Here is a 12,863-nt window from a genome sequence, read left to right on the forward strand (position 1 = left end):
CTTGCCGTTCACTTTCAATTCGACGAACATTAGGGTCCTCGCTTGCTTAGGAGGTCCTTCGTCCATCTTTTCTTTCCCTTTCCTGGTGATCGGGACTGATGTTTTCTTAGGAGGACATGCACTGGTCCCCGCTAAGGCATGAGGGATAGAGCCAACAATTGCATTGAAGGCGCCTACCTGGTCGTCGTCTGATGAGTCTGATGTGTCTAACTCATCCTCGACCGTCTGATGAGCATTGACCTTGATGTTTGGGCATTCATTGTTCCAATGTGCCCCACCGCAATGACGGCATTCTGAGGGAGGCTTTCTCCCCTGATTGTTGTTGATGGATGCAGCACTGTTGCTGTTGGAGGGAGGAGTCTTAGTTTTGGATGCACTCCGATCTCCCCCACTTTTGCTTGGGCCACCATTGCTGGGATGGTGCCCGTTGAATCCCCCTCGGACAGACGGCTAGGGTCTGTCGTTCTGAGTTCCCAAATGATAATTGCCAAGGCATTTTGCATCTTGAATGGCCTTGGGCAGGGTGTCTACCCGTTGTCGCTGTAGTTCCATACGGGCATGAGGTTTCAAACCTTCTATGAATGCGAAGAGTTTGTCTTTGTCCCCCATGTCGCGTATGTTTAGCATGAGTGCGGAGAATTCGCGCACGTACTCCCTCACTGATCTGGTGTGGCGGAGGTCCCGTAGCTTTCTCCTTGCATTGTATTCCACATTTTCGGGAAAGAACTGCAGGCGTATGGCTACCTTCAATTCGTCCCATGTCTGAAGAGTATCTTCACCGGCCTTGATGGCTTCGTGTTTGACCCGCCACCAAAGTTTGGCATCGCCCTGAAGATACATGGCAGCAGTCGCTACCTTTTTGGATTCCTCCAAATGGCCCACGGCATCGAAGTATTGTTCGATGTCGAAGATGAAGTTTTCCACTTCTTTAGCATCCCGGGATCCGTCGTATGGCTTTGGCTCCGGTATCTTAAGCTTTTGTGGAATGGGGGTGAGGTTTGCTGCACCCCTGATGTGATGGTCGCCTTCTCGAAGTAGGCTCTGTAAGGCAGCATTGACAACGTTGAGCTTGTCAGTCAAGTCGTTTATGGTTTGCTGCATGGCAGTTAGTCTGTCTGCCTCATGTTGCTGATGGGCTAAATCGTCGGCACGCTCCTGTTGGAGGTCCTCAAATTTGCCATGAATATTGGCAGTTTCAATGGCTACCGTTTGTCGGTCCTCGTCAGAGTCACAACTGATGTTTGCAATGTCATTTTCTGCCTGCCGCATTCGGCGGTCCAGGTAGTCCAACCTTTGCACTAGGTTGTTGTTTTGATCAGACACCGTATCCACGATGGGTCGTAATCGGTCAACCGTCTCTTCTAGGGATGCTAGAGGCTCCCCATGATTCACCATGGTAAGAAATGGTGATGATGGCAAATGTTCCCTCGTCCGATGTCAAGCCTAGGCTCTGATACCAACTGTTACGCAACGCCTTCCTGATGTTCTTTGGAAGGGAAACGTAAGGCTAAGAAACCAATGTCAGTGCGGTTGCTGTCCGCCAATGAGGTCCCCTCCGCACGCTAGACTAGATTGTCAGTGTCGTGCGGGAAAACCAATGTCATGAGCAATTGCGGAAGCTGAGAGAGAATTGGGTTTTGAATGATGATGATGATTTTATTGATGAATGAAAATGCTGATTACAAAGATGTGGTGTCGAGGGGGAGAGACACCAGAAAATGCTTGCTTGAAATGTTTGATTGTTTGGTCCCCCTTAATAATGCTTAAAAAAATAAACCAACATTACAAGACTAGTCCTAATAAAGCTGTAGAAGCACACTGAAATGAAAATGCTGTAAACTAGTCTATGATTACAATGAAAAGGACTTAGATTATTACAAGGTAAAACTAAGTCCGATGGCAGCATCTTTGCCTTGCGGGTCAGGGTCTGCGCGTGCGTTACTGTGGGCGCGCGCGACACTTGATGTGCTGGCCTGAGGCTGGGCACTGGTGCTTGGCATCAGGGTCTGTGCGCGAGGCGTTGTTGGAATGGGCCTGCAGCTGGGCGCTGGCGAGGCATCAGGATCTGCGCGCGCGGCATTGTCAGGGAGCGCGGCGCTGTTGTCATTGGCCAGCCCTTGGGCGCTGGCGAGAGGCATCGGTGGGGCGACAGGGGCGCATGCGCGCTTGTCACTTGGCGCAGCCAAGACCACAGGGCCGACCATGGCGCTAGGCATTGTGAGGCTTGCTAGGCCGCCATGGGGCGCGGCCAAGGTGTCATGGGGCGTGTCTGGAAAGCAGCCCATGATAGATAGTGCGTAAATCATAAAATAGAATTTACTAGTTTGCGTAGCGTGAGCGAAAAGAATGGAGGAACCTCGGCTGAAATCACTGGTCGGTCGTGATTGTCACAGTGTATTGGAGCAACCCCTATTCCACAGTCTAAACCACTGGTCTGATTTTGGAAGAGGAGAGCATGGAAAAATACTGTTTTTCTATATATTATTTTTGTACACGCTAAGTGTACTTATATAGAAAGTATTAGGATTAACTAATAACCTTATTGGGCCTTAAAGCCCCCTTATGAGTGGACCCAATATTTCCTACAAATAGGTTTAAAGGGATTAGCAGGGCACGAGGTGCTATCTACATAAATAAATGTTCAAGATAAGAAAGGGTTGACATATACAATTTTCCTTTAGTACTACTGGTAAAAGACTGTTAATACACCTCCAACGGTGACTTACAGATCAAATTAGCAAAACTATCTAATAGCAATGTTTTAAAAGGCGGGGGCGTGAGGCGAGGCGTAAGCCCTGATACACGGGGCATAAGTCTCACTGATCTTTAAATTTTACTAATTTTAAGATAGTATAAAATAAAAAATAATTGTAAAAATTACATTAAAATAACAAAATTATAGCAACCAATCTATGTAAAATATTTATAAATTATAATTCAACTATTAATACGAAAAGTGTGACATATATTATAATATGCAAATTACATGCAACATCGTTACAACTCAAACTTCAAAAGTAATGTATTCGATACGAAATCTTATATTTATCTCTTAAGGAGTAACGAATCTTGAAAACATTTCGATATTATAATTTGATATATTTTAAAATACTCCTTTTATGTAATATGCTTCCTTTGAAAGAGAATTTATTTAAAAACATAATTCACAATTTAAATATGATTCTCTAACATCATGTATTTTTATTTTCGACAAGTTAATAAAGTGACATATAATTCACCATACTATACTATAATAACTAATTATTTATAAATAGTTACTAGCTAATACTAGGCTATTAAATTAAAAAATATTGTATCTCGTAAATGTGAAAAAAATAATATTTAGAAAAATAATTATAAAAAAATTGTGGACTATTATATAATAAAGACATAACAAAGTTAATAAATAAATACTTTTGAATGAATGATTTATTTAAAATTTACTATCAAAGCAGTCTTAGTGGATAACATGCAATAATTTTTATTTTAATTATGACATAAAATACTCTCAACTTAATGATAAATTATTAAGAAAAAAGTAATTTTGAATAGTCAATGATTTATTAAGAAAATTTGAGAATTTATAAGGTTAGTTACACGCAATTGTATAAAGTTCTATTAGGCAAGTCCAATACAGTGCGCGTTAGGCGTGTCCGGGGCATAAGCCCCGGCGGCCGAGACGTAAGTCTCACGGAATTAAGCCCCACACATAAATCCATGGGCATTTTACGAGTGCTCCGCTCCGGGGCGAGCCCCGAGCGAGTCCCAATTCTTCCTTTTAAAACAAAGTCTAATAGCAAGGCTCATTATTTTGAAATCATTAGATAAGTTTGTTTAAAAGTTTCAAACAACAACAACAACAACAACAACCCAGTGTAATCCCACAAGTGGGGTATGGGGAGGGTAATATGTACGCAGACCTTACCTCTACCCCGAGGGGCAGAGAGGCTGTTTCCAGGAGACCCTCGGCTCAAAGAGGCAACAAGAGACACTATATTAGTACTATCAATAGACTCATAATAAAACACCATAAAATCCATAACATAACATAAATACCATAAAAACAAAGTAACAGCAATATAAGAGATATAGGAAATACGAGAATATGTAAGGTATTAATACACAGAAGATAAAGCCCATCATCAGTAGTTGATCAATAGCATCCTAAAACTAATTCCTAACTGGCTAGTCTCACTCTAGTGCGCTGTAAAAAGACATCACAAATTTCCCCTAACCTACAACCTTAATGCTCGATCTCCACAATTCCCTGTTTAGGGCCATGTCCTCAGTAACCCTAAGTCGCGTCATATCCTGCCTGATCACCTCTCCCCAATACTTCTTAGGTCTCCCTCTACCTCTCCTCGTACCCACCACCGCCAGTCATTCACACCTTCTCACCGGTGCATCAGTGTTCCTCCTCTGAATATGCCCGAACCATCTGAGTCTTGCTTCCCGCATCTTGTCCTCCATGGGGGCCACACCCACCTTCTCTCGAATATCTTCATTTCTAATCTTATCCTTCCTTGTATGCCCGCACATCCACCTCAACATCCTCATCTCTGCAACTTTCATCCTCTGGATGTGTGAGATCTTCACCGGCCAACACTCGGTCCCATACAACATAGCAGGCCTAACCACTGCCCTATAAAATTTACCTTTCAGTAATAGAGGCACTTTCTTGTCATACAGGACTCCCGTCGCTAACCTCCATTTCATCCACCCCACCCCTATATGGTGTGTGACATCCTCGTCGATCTTCCCGGACCCCTGAATAAACGACCCCAGGTACTTGAAACTACCCCTCTTAGGGATGACTTGAGAATCAAGCCTCACTTCCTCTCCCGCTTCCGTCGGCTCTACCCCAAATTTGCACTCAAGGTATTCTGTCTTCGTCCTGCTCAACCTGAAACCTTTGGACTCAAGGGTATGTCTCCAAACCTCTAACCTCTCGCTGACGCCGCGTCGTGCCTCGTCGATTAGGACTATGTCATCAACAAATAGCATGCGCCATGGCACCTTCCCCTGAATATGATGCATTATAGCATCCATCACCAGGGCAAATAGGAAAGGGCTGAACGCAGACCCTTGGTGCAACCCCGTAATAATCGGAAAATAATCTGAATCGCCTCCTGCTCTGCATCTAGCATTGGGTAGACCTCATACAATAACTGTCCTAGCTCTACCATATCTTTTCTGTCCTAACCCGAGTCTTAGCTCCATCATACATGTCCTTAATCGCCCTAATGTAGGCAACCGGGACCCCTTTAGCCTCTAAGCATCTCCATAAGACCTCCCTAGGAACCATGTCGTACGCTTTCTCTAGATCGATAAACACCATGTGGAGATCCTTCTTCTTATCCCTGTATTGTTCCACCATCCTCCTAATAAGGTGGATAGCTTCTGTGGTAGATCACCCCGGCATGAACCCGAACTGGTTGTCTGAAATAGACACCGTCCTTCGCACTCTCATTTCTACCACTCTCTCCCAGACTTTCATGGTGTGACTTAGTAATTTAATACCCTTATAGTTGTTACAGATCTGGATATCGCCTTTGTTCTTATACAACGGGACCATTGTACTCCACCTCCACTCTTCAGGCATCCTATTAGTCTTGGATATAATATTAAGCAACTTAGTAAGCCATTCCAAGCCTGCTCTACCCACACACCTCCAAAGCTCAACCGGAATTTCATCTGGTCTGGTAGCTCTGCCCCTTCTTATCTTACGCATTGCCTCCATGACCTCATCGACCTCAATGTCTCGACAATCACTTAGTTCATGGGGGCTGTCTGCGTTCCTCAATTCACCTAGTACTAAAAGTTTCAAACAAACTTTCTTTTTTGGGATAAAGAGTTTGTATTCTCAGAGTATTTCCTGTTTATTTTGTGCTACGGTCGAACTTAAAGAAGGGACTTAGCCATACAAAGTTGAGAGAAATTTTAACATAAATAGTGGACTAGATTTACTGTTTATTTTTTAAATTCGTATATATAGATTATACACATATAATACATAATTTATATATATATTATATATCCGTCGGCTAGTTTTAGTTTAAGCGATTAGGTGAGCGGCTATTTGAGTTAATATTCTATAGAAGGGATTTTAGCATAAATAGCCGTCCATATTCAGTGTTTATTTTTTAATCAGTATACATAGATTATACGCTGATTATACATAATAATATACATATAATATATGAATTATACTAATATTATATATCCGTCAGCTATTTTAGTTTAAGCGATTAGGCGGAAGGCTATTTGGGTTAATCCCCTGTAGAATTGTCAAAGGGAGGTGAGCCATGTATCATTTGGGTTCTACTTGGTAAATTCTTGGGATCTCGGCCCAAATTCAATGGGCTGTCCATTTTAATCACCAGGCTGATGAACGTCCGTGATCTAAATGTTGGGTTGCTTCGACAATCTGGATTGATGAAGTTAAAATAGTACGAGCTAGCCAGTTTTTGGACTGGTCATTCAAAAATAGTCAACGTTTATGAAGTAATTAAAAAATAACCACTATTTTGCTGTAACAGAGACCGGTCCAGCTTAATATACTGGAGTTCGGTGCACCAGTGTATGAACTTCCAGCATATTATGCTGGACCGATATACTTTGCTGACTCCAGTGTAATATACTCGAGATTGGAGCATCTCCAGTATATTATGCTGGACCGATATATTATATCGGAACTCCAGTATATTAGACTGGAGTTCCAATATACTGGAACTCCATTATATTATGCTGGAGTATTTTTCCGGATTTTGAATAGTGTATTCGTTCAGATTTATCTTTACATGAAAAATGGCTAAAATTCGATTACTTTAAAACTGTGGCTATTTTTGAATTACCACTTGTAAATCTGGCTATTTTTGAATTTCTCCCATTGATGAAAGGGACTTTTACCTAGTTATACTATATTAGAAACTTATTTACCAATATTCTCTATATTTTGTAATTTTTAATAAGTATATAGGTTTTTCTTACAAATTGTGTAGATTGTTCATTAAAAGGCTCCCACCCCATTATTAGTGCCTTCAATTAAGGGATTCAATTATATCATTTCCTCTTTTTTTCCTCTCCTCTTCTCTCTCTTTTTTTACAACAAAATTTCTTAATCTACGCCCAGAATCTCCATCTTCTCTATCAAACACCCCCAATGCCGATAATTTTATATTATTAAATCATCAATTGCATCGTTTTTTTGCTGAAAGATCGGACAACACTGAAAATGAAGAAATATTCAGGAATTGTATGATAAATATATCATAATTGTATTTAAATTGTATCAGATACATCAATATGTAAAAAGTAATTGTATCATACTCGTATCACAATTGTATATAACTTGTAGATGATACATTAATATCCAAAATAATACCTGATACAATTCTAATGAATTAATATATAATTGAAAATGTCATTTTCAAAACAGTGGTAATTTTCAAATACCAAAGAAAAAAGTTCTCTTCTCTCTCCTGATTCTTGGGCGATTTTGTGCCCTTCACCGATGACTTCCTACTATGGCCTCCACGGCCGATGGCCAGCCACCCCCGGTGGGTGCGCTGCCCCAACCTTCACCCACCATCGCCCAACCATCCACGATTACAAACAACAACCCCAACCCATGGATTATTCAAAACTTCTAAAACCTACCACCATTAATGTCCCCATGCAAACCCTAGCTACGCTAATATTGAAACCTATTGAGTTCCTGCATGGAGAACCATTTGTGAAGTGGAAGAAGGAAGAAGTGAAACAATCCATCGTACAACAAGGGCTTCAACTTGCATTTCCTGGGAAATTTTCGTATGGAAAGCCTGTTATTGGTGAATTACGTAAAGTGATTCCAATTCAATGTGAGATTAAGGGTCATTGCTCAGTTGTCTTGACTGAAGATAATCATGTGTTGATTAGATTGTCATTATTGGAGGATTATGTTCATCTTCTTTCAAAGCCAGTTTTTTACTTAAAGGCTTAATCAGACATGTGGCTGATGGGTTGTACAAAATGGAATCCATGGTGGACTCCTGATGAAGAGACTCTAATTGCCATAGCTTGGATTAGTTTTCCAGAACATCCCCCAAAAGTTTTTGGTAAGGAATGTGTATTTCATTAGCTCATGCAGTTGGTAACCCATTACATGTAGACCTAGAAACTCAAAATGGGACTAGACCTAGTTGTGCTAAGGTGAAGGTGGAAGTTAATTTGTTAGGTAATTTTCCTAAATGTATTAAGATTGTTGAAGAAGCTGATGAATCTGGGCCAGAAGAGTTTGAATGTAATAGGATAAAGTTGATTATATGCCTAAATATTGCAAGCCTTGCAAGAAACAAGGGCCTAGTGAGGCAGAATGTTGGGTAATTCATCCTGAGTTACACAAGAGATTTGATGGAGATGTTGAAGTTCAAGGCAAGGAGAAGACAATTGTGGTGAGTACTGAAGCAATTGGACAGCTGCAAATTCAACAAAGGTTCTGTCAAGTGGAAAGGTGGTTGGTAAGCTTGTTACTAATCATGCCAAGCACGAATGGATACAAGCAAGGAAGAACAAATACCAGCGGGATAATAGGGGTCACATTGTTGATAACAAACAAGGTAAGGAAGCTAACAAGGGTAAAGGGAAGGCCAAACTTGAGGATGTAGCAATCAAGAACAAGTTTAATGCATTAGAGGTTGAGGAAGTTAATCAATCTACTCTACAAATTATTGAAGGCAAAGGTGGGGATCATATATATGGTAAGAAGAAGAAACATGGGGAAAAACAATCAAAGAAGGGCTTTGAGAAGGAAAAATAAGGCAATACCGGAGCTTCAATCCATAATCCTAAGGCTTCTGGGGTTAGGGTTAGGAAGGATGCTAATACTAAACTAGTGGGAGAAGGTAATCAACAAGAACTTAAGCCTGTGAAGAAGGAATCACTTGAGAAAGTGTTGGAAGATCAACATAATGGGAACTTAGCTAAGGCTAATCCTATTGTCCTAGTGGTCAAAGTACTGATGAAAAGGCTAATAAGGAATCCACAATCGACTAGGTTCATAGAAGGTTTGGAACTAGCAAAGATGAGCTAAGGCAATTCAATGTGACTACAAAACAATCATGTCAAGATATGCCGTCTCAAACATTTGCAGATTCTGGGCAGCTTGAGAAACTTAATGAAATAAACTCAATAAAGGTTGTAAGGAGTGATGCAATTAAGGTGGATGATGATCAAATAGGCACGACAAAGACAACAGGAGACAAAGTGAGGGACAATAGCCCACCTGGCAATAGGCTGGCGACGCCAGGCCTAAAATCAGGTACCCCAGGTGTTAGGCTGGCGACGCCAGACTTCGCGCCAGGGTCACCTGATGAATCATCGATAGTAAACCATATCCCTAGTGCAACTAGTAAGATTTTGGACTATGTAGATGATGTTCCGGTATATGCATCGGAGAACAAACTTGATGATAATGTTATGGTTAGGGATGATACAGTAGGATCAGAGAATAGCAATGAAAAGAATAATGAGCAAACAATTATTCCAAAAGCATCTGGGAAAATAGAGGAAGTGCCTATAGAATATGGCACTGATCAAATTATGTAGCTGCATCTTAATGTTCCACTGAAGACTCACTCCACTACAACATTTACATAATTTAGTTACACACAATGTGGCACCAATTGATGAAGACTTAATGAGACAAAATCCTATAGAGGATGAGAGAGATGATGAATCAACAATAGAAAACTTCAAACAGGTGGATAGGGATGGGGATCTATCACCTACAGCTAGTGCTAAATGAAGTAAGAAAACAAAGAAGAATCAGAATAAAGAGCCACACCAACCTTCAAGAATTATGCCCAGGAGGGCAGCTTCTCTATCTAAATGATGATCAAATATTAATATGGAACATAAGGTCTGTGAATACACAGTAGGCATCCCTTAGGGTGATCAACATAAATAGGGAGCATAACTTTTGTGTAGTTTCATTGATGGAATCTTTTAAAAAGTAGAGATTCATTGATAGATGCAAAAGAAGGTTGAATATGGAGAAGGCTTATGAAAATATTAATGGGCAACTGTGGTTGTTCTTTGATGCAGTGGTAGAATGGGAATTAGTGGAGGATACTGAGCAACAAGTGACAGTGAGAGTGCTTCACCATGACGTGGGGCAGCACATGATGATGACATTTGTTTATGCAAAATGTTAAACAATTGAGAGGTTGGAATTGTGGGATCACTTATATTACTTAGCAAGTGATATGAAATTTCCATGGTTGGTAGGAGGGGATTTCAATGTGATATTACATGAAGATGAGAAAATAGGAGGACTACCGGTAAACCTGCTTGAATATGATGATTTTGCATTTTGTATAAATTTTTGTGGTTGTTTGAGCAAGGATACAAAGGCAGTCCATTTACATGGTGGAATGGGAGATCCAATGCTGCATGTATATTCAAAAGATTGGATAGGATCTTTGTGAATTTTCCATTTCAGAACATGTTGCAAACTATTAAAGTTGAACATCTAATCAGAACTGGATGAGATCATAGACCATTGATAATGACATGTGGGGAGCATACCACAAATTTTGTCAAGCCTTTCAGGTTCTTGAACTTTTGGACTAAACATGCTACATTTATGGATGTGGTGAGGTTGAATTGGGAAGCTGATTTCATAGGGGATCTGTTTTTGATGTTCAAGCAGAAGCTCAAGAAGGTGAAGGCAACACTGTCACAATGGAGTAGGGAAACATTTGGTGATATCTTCAAGAAGTTGTCTATTTTGGAGGACATTGTTAGGGTGAAAGAGATGTTGTTTGAAGAAGAGCCTACAATTAAGATCAGGATTGTGCTTCAAAAGGCACAATCTAAATTGAAGAAATACTTGAGTATTGAGGAGCAATATTGGAAGCAAAAAGCTGCCATGACTTGGTTTACTGAAGGAGATAAGAAGACAAGTTTCTTTCACAATCATGTCAATGGAAAAAGAAAGAAATTACAACTGAAGAGGATCAAGAGTGGAAGTGGGGTATGGATTGAAGACCAAAAGTAATTGGCTACATCTGCAGTGGACTTTTATGTAGAACAATTCACAAATGAAGGTGATACATCTAACTTTTCCTTGCTCAATAATGTACCTTCGATGGTCACTATGGAACAAAATTTGGAACTTAGCAGATTGCCAACAATTGAAGAGGTAAGGACAACAATTTTTTAGCTTAGTGGGGAGAGTGCTAGATGGATTCACTGGCCTGTTTTATCAAACATGCTGGGATGTTATTAGTGCTGATATACACAACATGGTGCTACACTTCTATGGAGGAGCTACACTACTTAAATCCATCACTCACACCAATCTAGTGTTGCTGCCTAAGAAACCTAGAGTTGAGAACTTTTCTGACTTAAGACCTATTAACTTGAGCAACTTCATTAACAAGGTCTTGTCTAGAGTGTTACATGATAGATTGGAATTTTTTTTGCCTTCTCTAATATCTCCTAATCAATCCGAATTTGTGAAGGGTAAGAGTATATTTTGAGAACAACTTATTGACTCAAGAAATTGTCACTGACATAAGATTAAAGGGAAAGTCAGCTAATGTGGTGATCAAACTTGATATGGCTAAGGCCTATGATAGGGTTTCATGGAATTACTTATTGCATGTACTAAGGAAGATAGGATTTTGTAAGCACTTCATCAACACTGTATGGAACTTGGTGTCAAATAATTAGTATTCAATATTGGTGAATGGGCAGTCCTCAGGGTTCTTTAAGTTTACAAGGGGTGTGAAGAAAGGGGATCCTCTATCACCAGCATTGTTCATTCTATCAGCTGAGGTACTTTCCAAGTCTTTGAGTAAGCTATTTGAAGACTGTACATTTGTGGGATTTGGAAAGCCTAAGTAGTCTGATCCTTTAAACCACTTGGAATATGTTGATGATACTATAATTTTTACTTCTGCTCATCCTCCATCCTTGAGCAAGATTATGGTAGTGTTGGGGGAATTATGAGAAGATATCAAGCCAGATGATAAACAAAGATAAGAGTTCATACTACATGTATTCAACGATTCCTAATGGATTGTGTCAGACGGTTGAAGTTATTACAGGATTTACAAAAGGTATATTCCCCTTCACATATCTAGGATGTCCTATTTTCTACACTAGAACGAGGAAGGAATATTATGAGGATCTTATCAAGAAAGTAAAGGCTAAATTGCATTCATGGAAAGGAAAACTGCTGTCATTTGGAGGAAAAACAACACTCATTACTAGTATATTGCAAAGTATGCCAGTCCACATGTTATCAGTCCTGCATCCACCAAAAAATGTCCTGGAACATCTTCATAAGACTTTTGCTAGGTTCTTTTAGAGCACAAAGGAAGAAGGGAGAAGCAGACATTGGGCCTCATGGCAAAATCTTTGCCTCCCTAAAGAGGAAGGGGGCCTAGGTTTTAGGTCCTTACATGATATGTCGAGGGCATTGTTTGTTAAACTATGGTGGAGGTTTAGGACCACAAAATATTTATGGTCTAATTTCATGTGGAATAAGTATTGCAAGAAAGAGATACCAATGGTGGTACAATTTAGAAGGGGGTCTAATGTTTGGACATAAATGCTGAATGCTAGGGAAGAAGTAGAACATGAGATCCTATGGGAATTGAAGAGTGGAACAACTAATATTTGACATGAAAATTGGACTGGATTGGGTGCACTTTACCACGTATTACTTGAAGACTTTCCAATCAATGATGATCTTCAGGATGTGGCAGAAATATGACAAGGTGAAACATGGGATGATCAGCTGCTAGATCAATCCTTCAATGAGGAAATTGCAGAACATATAAGGCTAAATATGCATTATGAAGGCAGTGAGG

The sequence above is a fragment of the Nicotiana sylvestris genome, chromosome 12 (assembly GCF_000393655.2).
Source record: "Nicotiana sylvestris chromosome 12, ASM39365v2, whole genome shotgun sequence".
Classification (NCBI taxonomy): Eukaryota; Viridiplantae; Streptophyta; class Magnoliopsida; order Solanales; family Solanaceae; genus Nicotiana; species Nicotiana sylvestris.